The 18,372-nt window shown below is 45.3% G+C and overlaps 1 pseudogene; it reads right to left on the bottom strand.

The window, feature by feature from the left end:
- Positions 1-9,899: 9,899 nt before the first annotated feature.
- On the bottom strand, positions 9,900-10,126 carry LOC119969888 (annotated as a pseudogene).
- Positions 10,127-18,372: the final 8,246 nt, after the last annotated feature.

Raw genomic sequence — 18,372 nt, 5'->3', positions numbered from 1 at the left:
AGGTTGGGTGGGAGGGAGGGAAATAGTGGGGAGGATTGGTAGGAAGGGCAGGAAATGGTGGTGGGGTATTAGCGGGAGGGGGGAAATGATGGTGAGGTTGGGGGAGGGGGGAAATGGGGGAGGGGGAAATTGGTGAGGGGGTTGGACCTATGTCCCTACTGATCATCAAGGCCTTGCGTCACTTGATGGTCTCAATCTGGCACTTCCTCCAACACTGCCATCATGTGTCCTTGGAGACTGCCGACACCTAACTGAGAATCCTGGCAGAAACTATCATTTTAGCTCCTTGATACTGGATGGTCTACAAGAACAGATTCATAAGAGTAAAAGCATCTAGTGTGCAATTAGTGTGTTGCCAAAGCAAGGAAAATCCTGTTTGTTTGATCTGTATCATTCAGTGGCATATCAAAGGTTCCCTAAATAACTAATCAAACTTGAAAATCTGCACGTCGGCACTGATTATCACACTGACTGCAATTTTAGGATGGCAGCAGTACATTAGAACAGAATTATGAAAGGAACATGATCCGAATATTGCATCGGTTTATGCCAGCAATTTATGAGTCTGGCACCACAGAGTCTGAACATCGTGACTTCTCATAGACAGCAAAAAGCTGTTATGAATAATTATATGAAAGAACTTTACACATTATGGATTAAATGAGAATAACAAAAAGAGGGGGAGAGCAAAAGTAGCAGTTTTAAACAAGTCAAAAATACACATCCGGCTTTTTGATGTTGCATTGCCCTGGTATACTAACTTGCAATGACAGGAAATAAATTTAAAACTTGGTCCAAGCATCTACATAAAAACATAAGAAAAAGGAGTGGGTGCACGCGATTTGTTCCTTCAACCCTGCTCTTACATTAAGAAGATCATGGCTGATCTTGCACCTCAGTTCCACCTTCCCACACTTTTCCTATTCAATCCTCAGGAGTTCTGAGAAGGTTAAACAACAAAGGTTAATCTTGGCAAATAAACGTAAAGGCCTCAACTTGGCATACAGCACATAAGTCCCAGCCGGTACTACTGATCTTGCCGGTTCCAATTGTGGCCGGTTTTGAGGTAGGGCGGCACAGTAATGTAGTGGTTAGCACTGTTGCTTCACAGTGCCAGGGTCCCAGGTTCGATTCCCGACTTGGGTCACTGTGTGGAGTCTGTACGTTTTCCCAGTGTGTGCGTGGGTTTCCTCCGGGTGCCCTGGTTTCCTCCCACAAGTCCCGAAAGACGTACTGTTAGTTGAATTGGACATTCTGAATTCTCCCTCGGGTGACGGAGTGTGGCAACTAGGGGATTTTCACAGTAACCTCATTGCAGTGTTAATGTAAGACTAATTGTGACAATAAAAATTATTATTCCTGGTTGACAGGTTCTAGCTGCTACCCCTCCACCCTTCATCGGGAGTGCTCATATTCCATGAGCCTCAAGGGTAGATCGATTGGGTCACCTTTATCTGTCTTGTGAGGGTTATTACATCCATATCCCTTGAATGCATTAGCTTCCAAAAATCTATTGATCTCAGTTCTGAATATATTCATCGATGGAGCATCCACAAGCCTCAGGGGTAGCGAATTCCAAAGATTCACAACCCTTTCAGCGAATAAATTTCTCCTCATCTCAGTCCTAAAAGATCCGACGTTCAACGTGTTCTCGACTCCTCAGGCAGGGGAAACATTCTCCCTGCAGCTAAATTGTCAAAGCATTTTTTAATATATCGATGAGATCACCTTTGTCATCTGTAAGAAACTCCAAGGGGTTAATGTGTAGTCAGTAGCACCACATGATCACTGGAGGGCCGGACCAACAGGAGTATAAAAGGCAACCACATTGGGTCTCTGGCTCTCTCGGGGTTGCACTGTGACCAGGGCAATAGCAGAGTAGTTCAGCTGGCTGGTCGAGTTACTGTAATTAGATCTTATTAACCTTATCACTAGGGGCTTTTCACAGTAACTTCATTGAAGCCTACTCGTGACAATAAGCGATTTTCATTTTCACTTGTATAAAAGTTAAAGTAAAGAACTCATGCAATTATTGTTAGTTACTCAATAAACCTTTTGTTACTACTGGATGAGTTTGAGTCTTCTTCATCGGGATTCAGAAGACCTCTTCATTAGCCAATGTTACACATGTTACCTACCACACAGATAACAAAACATGGTACCAGGTGTGTTGGCTTTAACAGAACTAGTTAGATTAGGTTAGACGAAAAGAGAAGAAAATTCAGACCAGATATTCGACTGTGGATATCAAATGGATCCTCAATGTGTAACTATGGGAGTCATTGGACCTCTCGGGCAGCTGGAAACAACCGGTAATTTAAGTTATAACTAGAAAAGATTTGAACAGATATTCCAAATATTTATCACAGCTAATGATTTAAGCACAGTCTCTGATGCAACAAAAATAGCACGACTACTCTCAATAGGAGGGCATGAAGCTAGAGAAATCTATAATTGCTTGAATTACTTAGAAGGTGAAGACACCACCAAATTAGAAGTAATACTCAAAAAATTTGATGAACACTGTAAGAGCCAGTCTGGAGAGATGCTGGAAAGATTCTCTTGTCATAAATGCCAGAGAAACGGAGGGCCCATCACTGATTTTATCACAAATCTCAAAGTTAATACCACAAGACTGTGATTATGCTGATTTCAGAGACACTATGATAATGGATCAATTAAGTTCGGGACTGTCTGACAAAAATTTTAAGGAAGAACTTTCACATGATAAGTATCTAACTCTAGAAACTGCTGTACAGAAATGCCTTGCTTATGAACAAAAACAAAATCAATACTGTGAGTCTTTACAAACACAGAATCAGTATCTAGAAAACAAAATCGGTAAAAATGGCACGAGTACTCACCACGAGGTAGAGGCAGGATCTCACTCGATGCAGCAGCGCTTTTTGATTGGCAGCCATCTTGAGTGAGAGTGTTCTGGCCAGTACGCACATGCGCACTACTCAAATAGAAGGAAAATGGCAAAATACACTCGAGAAGCCGTGCATGCGCAATTGCGAAAAGAGCACACATTAAAGGAAACTCGAATTGCGCATTCACAATTGATTCCTACGCATGACATCACGAGTGTCATGGCATCAGAGGACCTGGACCATGCCCACTTAAAAGGGAAATGTCTGAAAATGAGCGAAAAGACATTTAAAGCTGCAAACCCAAATTTTCTTCCATCAAAAGACAGAACAATGCCTGAGCTAACACCAGCAGTTAAAAATAACCTCCACAGCACAAGCAGTTTGCATCACCCAAAGAGGAGAGCACAGTGATTTGTTCATTGAAGAATACTACTCAGAAGATGATTTCTTCATTGGACATAAAAAAGAACAATGACAAATCCGAAACAAACAGAGATGATTTGTTCATTGAAGACTACTGCTCAGACATGGATGAGTTATTCGGAATTGATAATCATTGCATCAGCAACACGGTTGAAACGCTCAATGCGACTCTTCTCATGGTAGATGAATCCAATACCATGATGCCATGGCAGATCGTCGATACATTTGATGTCAGCAATACCCAAGAAGAAGACAACACCACACAGAGAGCACAGATCGATTCTATAGTGAGAACACTGCACGACTCCACAGAGAGAGTGATGACAGACTCCACAGAGAAAGCAATGAAAGACTCCACAGAGAGAGCGATGAAGGACTCCACAGAACGAGCAATGAAAGGCTCCCCAGAGAGAGCGATGACGGACTCTACAGAGAGAGCGATGAAAGACTCCACAGAGAGAGCGATGAAGGACTCCACAGAGCGATGAAAGACTCCACAGAGAGAGAGATGAAAGAATCAACAGAGAGAACGATGAAAGACTCCACAGAGAGAGTGATGAAAAACTCCACAGAGAGAGCGACACAAGCCTCCACAAAGAGAGTGACGCAAGCCTCCACAGACAGCTCGGTGACAGACTCAAAAATGGAAGCAAGCAAACACTCCATAGTGAACGCCATGCATGAACAAGACTATGAAGGTCTATCCACCTTATCTGCACAACCAGTAGCAGACTATGAAAGTCTACCAACCTCACGTGAACAACAAAAAGACTATGACAGTCCACCCAGCTTATTTGAGCCACCAGAAGAAGACTATGAAAGTCTACCTAGATCATTTAACCACCAAGAATGTGAGACAAGTGACGAAGAAATCACAATCCCCATACAGGATGTGCAGGATCACAGCGAGACTGACAGATCTCAGCTCGTCTGACAGAGGCACTCAACAATCAGAGGAGGGCTATTCGTGAGTCCAGAGAGACCACATCAATTGAAATCTTGAAGAGGTTGACTCCAGAAGAGGAGCACCAAGAGTCCAGAGAGACATCGTCAATAGAAATCTTGAAGATTTTGACTCCAGAAGAGGAGCACCACAACCCACAAGAGAATGAAATTGTGAAGATTTTAACTCCAGGAGAGGAGCACCAAGACCCACGAGAGAACGAAATTTTGAAGATTTTGACTCCAGAAGAGGAGCACCAAGACCAACAAGAAAATTAAATTGTGAAGATTTTGACTGCAGAAGAGGAGCACAAAAAAATTCAATGATGATTCAGGTGAACCAGAAATTACTCTAGAAGAGGATTACCAAAGAAGCAAAGAAGAGGAATCAAATCCACCACAAATGACTGATGTCACCAACATCAATGCAACATCAGATCATTCTCACAATGCTCAAGAAGAAGCGCTCAATGTAACAGATACCACAACGGACACTGACACCAATAACTGTGACAGTGACTCAAATCATCCACACGGAACACTCATTGAGCGCAACAAGAACAACAAACACCACAAGACGCGCAGCAGAAACAAGAACAACAACAGCAACAACAAAACCAACACGCAGCACAACAAGAACAACAAAGACAACAAGAAGCAGAACAGAAACAACAAACACGACAAGAAAAACAACAAGAACAACAGCGAAAACAACAAAAACAGAAACAATAAGCACAACATAAACAACAACAAGAACGACAACACCAAGAACGACAATGAAAACAATAAACACAGAAACGACAGAAGCAACAACAATGACACAATGACCTGTACAACATGGTACAACTCTGCATATGAAGGACAATGCCAGAGCACACTGCAAAACAATGACAAGACTACAATCATGCCAAGGCATGACAAAGAATCTCACAAATTAATATCTGCTCCAAAACAAGCAAGCACTCCAGCTTTCAAGGCAGATGACACACTAGATCAATACCACAAGCACAGGAAAAAGTCCAGGTCAGACAACAAAGATGACATACAGAATCAATACCGCAAGCACAGAAAAAAGTCCAGGTCAGACAATGGTATAACACAGAAACGCTACCACAAGTACAGAGAAAAAAAAAGAAAGTCTAAATCAGACAACAAAGTGATTTGACCATTCAAACACCTCATGATGACTTGATGGTCACTTAAACACAAGAACACTGACGACGTTCACGAAGAAATAACGACATTAACATCACCACTTCAACAACAGAAGACGAAAACAACTCAACCGAACAAATTCATAAAGTTTGGACTCACAATTTTTAAAATTAAGATTGGACTCATCAATATTAATTGGCTTTGTATAATCATCAAGATCATCACAACTTATACATAACATCATTTGTCTACCTATTTCACGCAAGTAAAAAATCCTTAGAGACTAAATGTATTCATATTTGGCGAACTAACTCATTGATTTTATGCAATGCATTTGCAAACTGCATCCATTATGTTTGTTCACAACATACATAAAATATGTAACACAAAAGAAAGGGGGATGTAGCACCACATGATCACTGGAGGGCCAGACCAACAGGGGTATAAAAGGCAACCACATTGGGTCTCTGGCTCTCTCAGGGGTGCACTGTGACCAGGGCAATAGCAGAGTAGTTCAGATGGCTAGTGGAGTTATGTACGGTTACTGTAGTTAGATCACTAACTGTTAACCTTATCACAAGTATCAAAGTTAAAGTAAATAACTCATGCAATTATTGTTATAGTTACTCAGTAAACCTTTTGTTGCTACTGGATGAGTTTAAGTCTTCTTTATCGAGATTCAGAAGACCTCTTCATTAGCCAAGGATTGAGTATCACATGTTACCTACTACACAGGTAACAAAGCAGGGGTATGGGAAACATTAAGTGGGGAGGCTCTGAGGTCAACTGTAGTCCACTTGTGTGAATGTATGAATGTTTCAACATGCAATAAAGGGTTTCGTCATCAGGAAATAGTTTAAACGCAGTTGAATGGTTTCTGATGTGTTGCGTGGTGTAGGCTTGAGAGATGAACAGACACTTCCAACACAGATGAAGGTTCAACTCAATTTTATTAACTACTTCTAACTAACTAACACACAATGACTGTGGGTCTAAATGATGCTAACTTAAACTAGAGACATAAGCCTTGCCTGAACCAGTTGATACTCTCAGCATGTGTTGTGAGTCTGTGCTGGGCTGAATAAGTTCCTGTTACACTCAGAGGCAGCACCCAGAATGAGCGGGAACCGTGGTGCCCTCTGCCTTTATAGTGTGTGTATTCTAACTGGTGATTGGCTGCGGTGTTTGTAGATGTTGATTGGTCCCTGTGTGTATCCATCAGTGTGTGTCTGCACCATGATATATTGATATATATTATGACAGTTTCAACTGCGCCTTCTTTGTTACAGAATGGAACTGTTACAGAAGTTATTCAACATGGAACATGATATTTGTATAACCCATGAAAGCAATTAACTAAAACAACTTACATTCAGCCCGAACAGACTGAATTCTGATCAGGTGCAAGGGAACTGAATTGTAAAGTTGGAAAGGTTGCAACTCCTGAACCCTGGTTAGTTAACTGCATGTAGCAGCAGAACAGATGTCCTTCTGACTTCTGACAACAACCAATCCCAGTTACTTCCCATGACATCAGCATTGATAATTTAAAATGGAAAACAGTTTAAACTCAACTGGGCCATTAACACTCAAACCTGAGGTGGCTCTCAAATCTAATTCCTTATGTGCAGCAATCTTGTTTTTGAAGTTGCAAAATTCACAGTTGAAAGTCACAACTTGGGTTTAATTGAATTCAACAAAAAATACTTCAGCACCTGCCACGTTACTCCCTGCAGAATTTGGACACTTGAAACAACTGTAGAAAACACCAAAAACATGCAGAATTGGAGCAACAGCTAGAAGCAATACACACTGCAAAGTTGCTGAAGATCCCTTTAAATAGCACTGGTGGGGGAAACTTCATACTGCTGAATATGGGTTCACTACGTGAGGTTAGGAGAAGGCGCCTGCTGGAGTGTGAAGCTCTAAAATGCCCACACTTGCCTGAAATCAGCATTGTATTCTGATTGAACTGCATATATCCATCAAATATTAAAGTACGCATGTGTTAACACTTTTATCATGGAAACATGGAAAATAGGAGCAGGAGAAGGCCATTCAGCCCTGAGAGCTTACTACACCATTTGTTATGATCATAACTGATCATCCAAGTGAATAGTCTGAACCTCCAGTATCTTTTGATTTGTTTCACCCCACGTGCTATATCTAACTGCTTCTTAAATACATACAGTATTTCGGCCTCAACTGCTTTCTGTGGCAGCGAATTCTATAGGCCGACCACTCTCTGGGTGAAGAAATGTCTCCTTGTCTCTGTCCTAAGTGGTCTAGCCACTAAATGGTCCAACCAATTCAGTTGCCCAATTAAACTTTGCAGTTGCTATTTTTCCATTTTTGAAACCATTGCGTCTATTTGTGAAACCCGGCCACGACTAATTGCTATTGAGATGATGCATTCCAAATAAGATTGCTGACGTAAAGTTGCCCCTAACTTAGTCTGTCCGACTTCCTGACTTCCAACCCTGAATTCTTTCCTCAATCCAGAGATTACAATAGCTTCGAAATCACCAGTCCCACCCCACAAAAAATCATCGACATGCATCATAAAGATGCCAGAAAAATTTCCTTTATAGTGCCAGTAAAACATTGTTGGATCTGCTTTCAATCCATTTAATCCATATTTGTTCAACTTCCAGAGTACCCCTTCTGTGTTAGCTGCCTCTTTAGGAGGACGGAGAAAAATGTCTCTCTGAAGCTGATGCCCCTGCAAAAAGGCAGCTTTTATATCTATAGATTTGCATTCCCATGCCTTTGTGGCTAATAGAGCCAAGAAGATCTTTAAAATAACCTTTCCTGCCGTAGGTGAATCTACCCTTAAATCCTGATCTTCTAAGTTTTCTTCAAATCCCCTTGCCACAAGCCTGGCCTTGCCTTATAAGTTCCATCCGGAAGAATCTTTTCCATGCAAATCCATCTTAATAGAACAGTACAGCACAGAACAGGCCCTTTGGCCCTCGATGTTGTGCCGAGCCATGATCACCCTACTCAAACCCATGTATCCATCCTATACCCGTAACCCAAGAACCCCCCGTAACCTTACTTTTTTTTTACGGACATTACGGGCAATTTGGCATGGCCAATCCCCCTAACCCACACATCTTTGGACTGTGGGAGGAAACCGGAGCACCCGGAGGAAACCCAGCCGGGAATCGAACCTGGGACCCTGGAGCTGTGAAGCATTTATGCTAACCACCATGCTACCGTGCTGCCCCTCTGTGGGAGAGAGCTCTTTGTCCCCTATCCGGTACTTCCGTGTATATCCCAAATTCACTCCAACTATGCAGTTCTTGCTGTTTGGCATCTTTGATAACTTTTTCATCTAATTTATTAGAAGCCACCAAAATCTCACGTGCATGTGGGCTTCTACTCCTAATAGTATCTGTAGTCTTACAAGAGGAGAGGGCAATCTGCATATCAGATGCAGACTTAAGCCAGTTCCTTTGTGCCATCTTCATCTTTGCAAGGACAGAAAATCCAACCTCGCACATGTAGGTCGTTATGAAGGGCAATAGCAACAAATGCTCATTTTACTCAGCACTGGATACTCCTCGGAGACACTACTCCAGAATGCTGACAGCCTCATGGACTTGTGACATGTTTTTAATGTGCTGTTGCAGGTGAGGTACAGAAGTTCAGTCTCTTCATTTGGAGTCAGCTGCAAATTAATCATTGACACTAAGTCTCAAAGAGAAAAGGATTTTTCACGCACATCTTCTCTTTCAAATTATCAAACTTCTCCACTGGAAAGTAGCGACAAAAAATATTGACCAGCACAGTCAGATGCGACTAAATAATACTTTCCAGTTTATTGACAGTTCCTTTACTAACACACTTTTCTTCGATATGTCTGTTGTAGCTGTTTGGGGAACATGTAGTAGTTTTGGCTTTGTACTCGCACTTGCCAAATTTTCAATGACTTTTGGAAAGCATCTATTTCTTCACAGTGCCAAAAACAATTATCATCCTTCCCATGAAATTTGAGATTCAGTTTGTTCAGAATTGAAACAATGTCTGCAAGGTAAGTTAGCATTCAGTTTCATCACCAAACTAATCCGCCAGAGAGGACGATTTCTCCAGGAGCAAAAGTTTTATTTACAGTCAGTCATATCAACTGAAAAATACCAGTCACAAATACGGTTAACTTTAAAGAATAAGGGTGGTTAGCACTGCTGCCTACAGCGCTGAGGACCCGGGTTCGATCCTGGCCCCGGGTCAATGTCTGTGTGGAGTTTGCACATACTCCCTGTGTCTGCATGAGTTCCACCCCCACAAGCCAAAGATGTGCAGAGTAGGCGGATTGGGCACACTAAATTGTCCCTTAATTGGAAAATAAATAATTGGGTACTCTAAATTTATTTTTTAAAACTTTAAAGAATAACAGGACAGTCCATAACCTTTCTGCTGGAAATTCTATTGCCTCAGATGAGTAAAGTCAAGAACACAGGCACACAACCTGCCAACTGCAATGGTCTGTTCATCGCCATTTTCTCACAAATGGTGCGTCCAGTCTGAATGGTAGTATCGATCTTCTGTTCTACTCTTTTCATCGCACAGCAAACTGAGAAGGTTGGGTTCCAGCATGCCTGGGTCTCCATCTCTCCTAAAACCCAGGTATTGGATGGTCGGGATGAATCCCCAATGGATAGAAAACTGTCCGCAGCGGAACGCCTGCTGCAACCGCTGTTCTGTTCCGTCTCTTTACTCATTTTGACCATCTTTGTCGGGAAAGTGTGGATTTCACACTTCAGTTTGCAAACTCTGCCAAGTGCCCGACTCCTTGACAGCCAATGTACCTTTGTGCGGAACAATAAATATGTGTGCTCAGCCCCCCCCCCCCCCCCCCCCCCCATATTGGAGCACAGAGCCTCGAAAAGCCTGGTATTGAGTGTGCAGCGTTGAATGAAATTCACAACTTTCACAATCCCTTCAGAAACCAATTCAAGATCAGGTGGAATTTCTTTTGATGCCAGTGCCTCACGGTGAATAAAGCAATGATTCCAAACAATGTCCTGATCTGATGCCTCTTTAATCCTTATTATAACTCCGCTGTTTTTCTCAGTCATGTTGGCTGCTCTATCGCTTGTGATTCCTCTGCAATGAACTCAGTCGAGCCTGCACTTTACAATCATGTGATTATTCAATGCTTCAGAAATCTGTGCACCAGTTGCGTTGGTTGATAATGTCAGGCAGCACGGAAAATCCTCAACAAATCCATTGTGCCAAACATACCTAGCAAGGTTGCACAATCTGAAACATCTGTACTTTCATCCACTTGAACTGAGAACTGCTGTGCTGACTTTAAATGAGAAATAAGCTGGGCTTCTAAATTCTCAGCAATATCACAAATTCAGTGAGCCACCGCGCTATCACTAAGTGGGATGCATTCATTTCAATTTTTCAGCTGACCTCTCATTTCGGACCATAGGAGCCATGTCTAATGCTACAGGGAGAATGAATCTCTCTGATGCAGTGTGGAACATTTTCTCTTTAGCTACGCAGTAAGCTACCATGTAAGAGGCTAACTGTGTTTTGTCATTCAATGTTACATTTCTGCTGAGAGTTTCACTGATAATTTAAGTTCTCACTGCATCTATTGAAAAAAATCAAGAGGTTTGTCCTCGAACATGCCATGCCATGCTTCGTCTTCACATGTCTTTGAAGTTTTAAGGGTTCTATACTCCCATTTGCGACTACTTCCCTGCATGTAACACACCCTGATTTGCATTTGCAATCCAGGTCCGACCTCCGCAAAGGCATCTAAGATGCCAAGAGAGAATATCAAACCAAGCTAGAGTCACAGACAGACTCTCGGCGGTTGTGGCAAGGCCGAAACAACATAACGGGCTACAAAGCAAAGCCGAGCAGTATCTCCGGCAGCAGCGCACCCCTCCCGATGAACTCAATGCATTCTATGCTCAGTTCGAGCAGGTAACCAACAATCCGCTGTCGAGTGCCCCAGCAGCCCATAACTCACCCATACCCACCATCACAGCTTCCGAAGTCAGATAAGCCTTCCTGAAAGTGAACCCTCAGAAGGCGACGAGCCCGGACGGGATCCCTGGTCGTGCACTCAGAGCCTGCGTGGACCAGCTGGCAGAGGTGTTCGTGGACATCTTTAACCTATCCCTACTCCACTCCGAGGTCCCCACCTGCTTCAAGAAGACCACCATCATACTGGTGCCACAGAAGAACCAGGCAACGTGCCTCAATGATTACTGTCCAGTGGCCCTGACTTCAGTCGTAATGAAGTGCTTCGAGAGGTTGATCATGAAGCACATCACCTCCATACTCCCAGAACGCCTTGATCCACTGCAATTCGCATACCATGCAATTCGCATGGGCTTGTTTAACTCAGTGGGCTAGCCAGCTGGTTTATGATGCAGGGCAAGGCCAGCAGCGCGGGTTCAATTCCCATATCAGCTTACCCGAACAGGCGCCGGAATGTGGCGACTAGAGGCTTTTCACAGTAACTACATACTTGCGACAATAAAATATTATTATTATACCGTCGCAATCGGTCCACAGCAGATACCATTTCCCCGGCCCTACATTCATCCCCAGAGCATCTCGACAACAAGGACTCCTGCATCAGACACCTATTTATTGACTACAGCTCCGCCTTCAACACCACAATCCCAGCCAAGCTCATTATCAAAGCTCCAAAACCTAGGACTTGGCTCCCCACTCTGCAACTGGATCCTCGATTTTCTGACCAACAGACCACAATCAGTAAGAATGAACAACAACACCTCCTCCACAATAGTCCTCAATACCGAGGCCCCTCCAGGCTGCATACTTAGCCCCCTACTCTACTCCCTGTACACACACGACTGCGTGGCAAAATTGTGTTCCAACTCCATCTACAAATTTGCTGATGATACGACCATAGTGGGCCGGATCTCGAATAACTATGAGTCAGAATAGAGAACCTAGTGGAGTGGTGTAACAACAACAATCTCTCCCTCAATGCCAGAAAACGAATTAGCTGGTCATTGACTGTACTGTACTGTACACACCCCTGTCAGCATCAACGGGGCCGAGGTGGAGATGGTTAGCAGTTTCAAATTCCTAGGGGTGCACATCTCCAAAAATCTGTCCTGGGCCACTCACGTCGATGCAACCACCAAGAAAGCACAACAGCGCCTATACTTCCTCAGGAAACTGAGGAAATTCGGCATGTCCACATTAACCCTTAACAACAGATGCACCATAGAAAGCATCCTATCTGGCTGCATCACAGCCTGGTATGGCAACTGCTCGGCTCAGGACCGCAAGAAACTTCAGAGAGTCGTGAACACCACCCAGTCCATCACACAAACCTGTCTCCCATCCATGGACTCCATCTACACCTCCCGCTGCCTGGGGAAAGTGGGCAGCATAATCAAAGACCCCTCCCACCCAGGCTTACTCACTCTTCCAACTTCTTCCATCAGGCAGGAGATACAGAAGTCTGAGAACATTCACGAACAGACTCAAAAACAGCTTCTTCCCCACTGTTACCAGACTCCTAAATGACCCTCTTATGGACTGACCTCATTAACACTACACCCTGTATGCTTCATCCGATGCCGGTGCTTATGTCGTTACATGTGCACCCTATTTTGCTCTATTATGTATTTTCTTGTATTCCCTTTTCTTCCCATGTACTTAATGATCTGTTGAGCTGCTCGCAGAAAAATACTTCTCACTGTACTTCGGTACATGTGACAATAAACAAATGCAATCCAATTTGCACAATTAACAAAGTCGTTCCTCAAAAAATTATCTTTCTCCTGTTTTGTTCCCGATTTCAGTTTTATCTTTGTTGAATGTTCACCAGAGGTCCTGGAGCTCTGTACAGAGCTAACACGAGCACTGTTTTGTCCTACCATGGACTCTCCTGTGCAGTTCTCTCCAGCAAGTTCCCATCGTGAGATCCTGGACAGGAGGTACACTGCCTGTTTGTGTCTCTGGCCTTCTCTTTCTTATAAAAATGATCCATCCTCACAGTCCTGTTGCCTTGCTTGCTCACAGCTCGAAAATGGAGCAAGGTCTTCTCTGTGATTTTGTGCCAAAAGCACGGACGTACAGGGTGATTGACATCAAGTGTATGTGCCAGGTGCGTGACCTGCTCTCTGCTGCCGTTTCTGGTTGGTAGACTGCATTGTTCTCAATTTAAAAGCCTGTAGCAGCCGTTTGGCACTTCTCCTGCAATCGCGACCACCACAGGAATGCGGCACCCGATCTCTCTGTGATCCTTCCGACGCCTGCCGGTGACCCACCTGCGGGTCACGACCCGCACTTCAAAAAACCCTACTCTTGATCAAAATGCAAAAATAAAAGCCAAGGCAAAATACACATCCCAATCCAAATGTATATATTAGAGCATGTCATGGTGCATCCAAAATTAATTGCTCAGTATCTGAATTCTTTGGGCCTTTGCTTCTTTAAATGCTCCTACACTGTGGCATGGCTGGTGGAAGGCTGCTGGCTTTGCAAAGGTTAGACTGCAGATGGTTTTGGAGGAAGGCCTCGAGTCGTTCTGCACCATCTTGGCATGGGTGATGGTACCCTGGTCTGACTGGCTGACAGACAATTAGCCAGGGCACTGTCAGAGGAGCAGGGGTGGGATCCCAAATGTTGTCATCCTGAGAGAGGACAGCAGGCTCCATGAAACCATTCCCAATCCCCTGAGATGATGCAGCAGCCGTTCTCGGAATCTGTTGGAGAACTGACTGATGGACAGATGTGAGTGAGACCCTGAAAGCTGAATATTCACAGCCATGATGGCAGCAGCTTCCACTGAAGTACTCAGAGGTCCGGTGGTTCTGCAATGGAATCTGAGGCGTCAGCCATCAAAGGGTTGTGATATGGTTTGGTCCACAAGTGTATTGGTGGAGTGGGTCACCTAACTCACACTGGAAAGGATGGGCTTTAAGCTCAGCATGAAATCCTGTGCCAAACTCCTCCATGCTGCTTGATATTTAAAACGGCATTTCTGGCAGGTTTGTCGATGCACCAGAGATTTTGGTATGTGCACACATCAAGTCTTTTTCAGTCAAAAGAATAATAAATGCTCTAAATACTCAGTAGGTCAGGCAGCATCTGTGGAGCCAGAAACAGAGGGCTGGATTCGCCATTTGGGAGACTACGGGATAGATTCTCCGTTGTCGGGATTCTCTGTTGCGCCAGCAGGCCGGGGATTTCCACAATGGGAATCCCCATTGGCTGGCTGGCGAGACGGAGAACCCGAGGGGCGCGCCGCACCAGATTGGACAGAGAATCCCGCCCAATGTTTTGACGTGCAATTTGTGTTCTTGATGGGGACACTATTCGGAAAGCGAGTCAGGACGCGCAATGGCCCAGCTCTCTGCCGAGGAGAATTCAGAGCAATTCCCGGTTCAGCGGGTATTATATTGCTGGGGCTGGAGTTAGACTGATAGCTGGAGTTTCTTCACACCCACTGCATCCTCTGAAGTCTGGAGTCTGAGGTGAACCCACAGGTCCATGCTAGTGAGGAGCGGAGGGACACCCTCTTGCCCAGGATGGGCCGTAGATTCAAGCCTGCCCTCCTGAACACCACCTGGGAAAGGTGGCAGAGGCAGTCAGTATTGCCAGTTAAACCAGGAAGAGACAGCTGGTGATCAGGAGGTCACTGGTGAGGATTCTGCCCTCAGCGTGGCAGGGAACCAAGGAGGGTTCCAAAGGTCATGGTACAGGTGTCCTCTGGTTGGGTGAGCTCTGCTGGTCCCCTGCTTCCTCTACAATGGGGCAGTGCTTCTGAGGAATGCCATCACCTGGCAGGCCCCTGATTGAGCTTGGCCATGCTCATCTCCTCCTGATGAAACATCTGGGGTATGAGGGTGTCCAGAGGGGAAGCCTGGGTGGGCTCCCAAATGACCAGAGGCCTTTAGAGCATTTAAAGAACACAGGCAGCACTCAGCAATGTGAACAGCCAGGATCTGTAAGGAGCACAAAAGTGGTGCATTTACTGCACATGCTTCAGCAATGGTGGTCTGAACCAGGCCACCCAGATCCTGAGGGGGACACCCCGAGTCCACCGGCCTAGCATCAAGTCACTTCCCACTACTGCCTCCAACTCAGGCAGCCACCCCCCAGCAAATCGGACAGTTTCCCCAGGCTTTCCAGTGCTTTTTATGCCTCCTGCTCCCCCTCAGCAGCTGTGGTGCCCAATACTTGCACTAATTTACGTCCATGAGACTTCCCCCTAAGAGGGGTGGAGCATCGCGGAAGGATTGTGTATGAAGTGTCCAAGCTGTTAATGATATTAAATCCATGCAAATGGCAATTTCTCGTGGATCCGCCAGTGCCGAGCGCAAACCTCGATTTGTGGATTAGCCGCAATTCTCCGCACGATTGCGTTCCTCCTTTCCGGAGTAATGAATTTAGCCCAGAGTTTGTTTGTGTTTTTTTTAAACGCATTTTATTCAAACTTGTATCAAAGTAGGTTACAGAAAATAATCACCCCGGGAAATATTCTTCCCAACAATCAACTACACAGTTTGTACAGCTTTTTCTCCTTTTTCACCCCACCCCCCCCCCTGCGATGAACAGCTCCTCAAACACGGTCACAAACATTCCCCATCTTTTATCAAACTCCCGTGCTGAGCCCCTTAACTCATACTTTATCTTCTCTAACCGCAGGAAGTCATACAGGTCACCCAACCAAGCTGCTACCCCCGGTGGCGATGCCGACTGCCACTCCAACAAAATTGGTCGCCGTGCAATCAGAGAGGGGAAGGCTAAGACATCGGCCTTCCCCCTTTCCATGAGCTCCGGCTTCTCTGAAACCCCAAATATCGCCACCAAAGGGTGCAGGTCCACTCCCTCCTCCACCATCCAGGCTAAGACCACGAACACTCCCGCCCAGGATAATCCCAATTTTTCACAACCCCAAAACATGTGCGCATGATTCGCTGACTCCCTCCCACACCTCTCACACTCATCTGCTACCCCCTGAAAGAACCCACTTGTTCTCGCACAAGTCATATGCACCCTGTGCAGCACCTTAAACTGTATCAGGCTCATCCTTGCACAAGAGGAGGTCCCATTTACCCTACGCAGTGCCTCACTCCATACTCCCCAATTGATCTCCATTCCCAACTCCGCTTCCCATTTCTCCTTCACCTTCACCACCCGCTTGCCTTCCTGCTCCCCCAGCCACTTATATATATATCCTCAATTCTTCCCTTCCACATCCGGAAGCAGCAATCGCTCCAGCAGGGTGTATCCCGGCAATCTAGGGAATCCCTTCCAGACCTTTCGTGCAAAGTCCCTAACCTGTAGATACCTGAACTCACTACCCCTCGGCAGCTCTACCCTCTCCCTTAGCTCCTCCAGACTGGCGAACCCTTCCTCCAAATACAAATCCCTCACCTTGACCAGCCCCATTTCCTTCCACCTCCTGCATACACTATCCACCCCCCCACTCCGGCTCAAACCCAAGATTCTCGCACAGCGGCATTAGCACCAACATCCCTTCCACGCTAAAATGCCTCCTCAGCTAATTCTATATCTTCGCCGTGGACTGCACCACTTCGCTCCCTGAATACCTACTCGGAGCCATTGGCAATGCTGCCGACCCCATAGCCCTCAAACTAGACCCCTTACAAGATTCGGGAGGGTTTAAACTAGTATGGAAGGGGGGTGGGCACTGGAGCAATAGGTCAGAAGGTGAAAGCATTGAGGGAGAACTAGGGAATAGGGCCAGTATGGCTCTCAGGCAGAGCAGACAGGGAGATGTTGCTGAACACAGCGGGTCTGGTGGCCTGAAGTGCATATTTTTAATGCAAGAAGTATTACGGGTAAGGCAGATGAACTTAGGGCTTGGATTAGTACTTAGAACTATGATGTTGTTGCCATTACAGAGACCTGGTTCCAGGATTTAGATGTCTCAGGCGGGATAGAGGGAGATTTAAAAGAGGTGGCAGAGTTGTGCTACTGGTTAGGGAGAATATCACAGCTGTACTACGGGAGGGCACCTCAGAGGGCAGTGAGGCAAGATGGGTAGAGATCAGGAATAAGAAGGGTGCAGTTACAATGTTGCGGGTTTACTACAGGCCTCCCAACAGCCAGCCGGAGATAGAGGAGCAGATAGGTTGACAGATTTTGGAAAAGAGTAAAAACAATAGGGTTGTTGTGATGGGAGACTTCAAGTTCCCCAATATTTAATAGAATTTCATAGAATTTACAGTGCAGAAGGAGGTCATTCGGCCCATCAAGTCTGCACCGGCTCCTGGAAAGAGCACCCTACCCAAGGTTAACACCTCCACCCTATCCCCATAACCCAGTAACCCCACCCTACACTAAGGGCAATTTTGGACACTAAGGCCAATTTATCATGGCCAATCCACCTAACCTGCACATCTTTGGACTGTGGGAGGAAACCGGAGCACCCGGAGGAAACCCACGCACACACGGGGAGGATGTGCAGACTCCACACAGACAGTGACCCAAGCTGGAATCGAACCTGGGACCTTGGAGCTGTGAAGCGATTGTGCTATCCACAATGCTACCGTGCTGCCCACCACGGTAGGCTGGGACTCACTTAGTGCTAGGGGCTTAGACAGGGCAGAGTTTGTAAGGAGCATCCAGGAGGGCTTCTTAAAACAATATGTAGACAGTCAAACTAGGGAAGGGGCTGTACTGGACCTGGTATTGAGGAATGAGCCCAGCCAGGTGGTAGAAGTTTCAGTAGGGGAGCATTTTGGGAACAGTGACCACAATTCAGTAAGTTTTAAAGTGCTGGTGGACAAGGATAAGGGTGGTCCTCGGGTGAATGTGTGAAATTGGGGGAAAGCTAATTATAACAATATTAGGCGGGAACTGAAGAGCCTAGATTGGGGGCGGATGTTTGAGGGCAAATCGACATCCGACATGTGGGAGGCTTTTCAGTGTCAGTTTAAAGGAATTCAGGACCGGCATGTTCCTGTGAGGACGAAGGATAAATACGGCAAATTTT

The sequence above is a fragment of the Scyliorhinus canicula genome, chromosome 8 (genome assembly GCF_902713615.1).
Source record: "Scyliorhinus canicula chromosome 8, sScyCan1.1, whole genome shotgun sequence".
NCBI classification, from domain to species: domain Eukaryota; kingdom Metazoa; phylum Chordata; class Chondrichthyes; order Carcharhiniformes; family Scyliorhinidae; genus Scyliorhinus; species Scyliorhinus canicula.
This window is presented reverse-complemented; position numbering and strand designations above follow the sequence as displayed.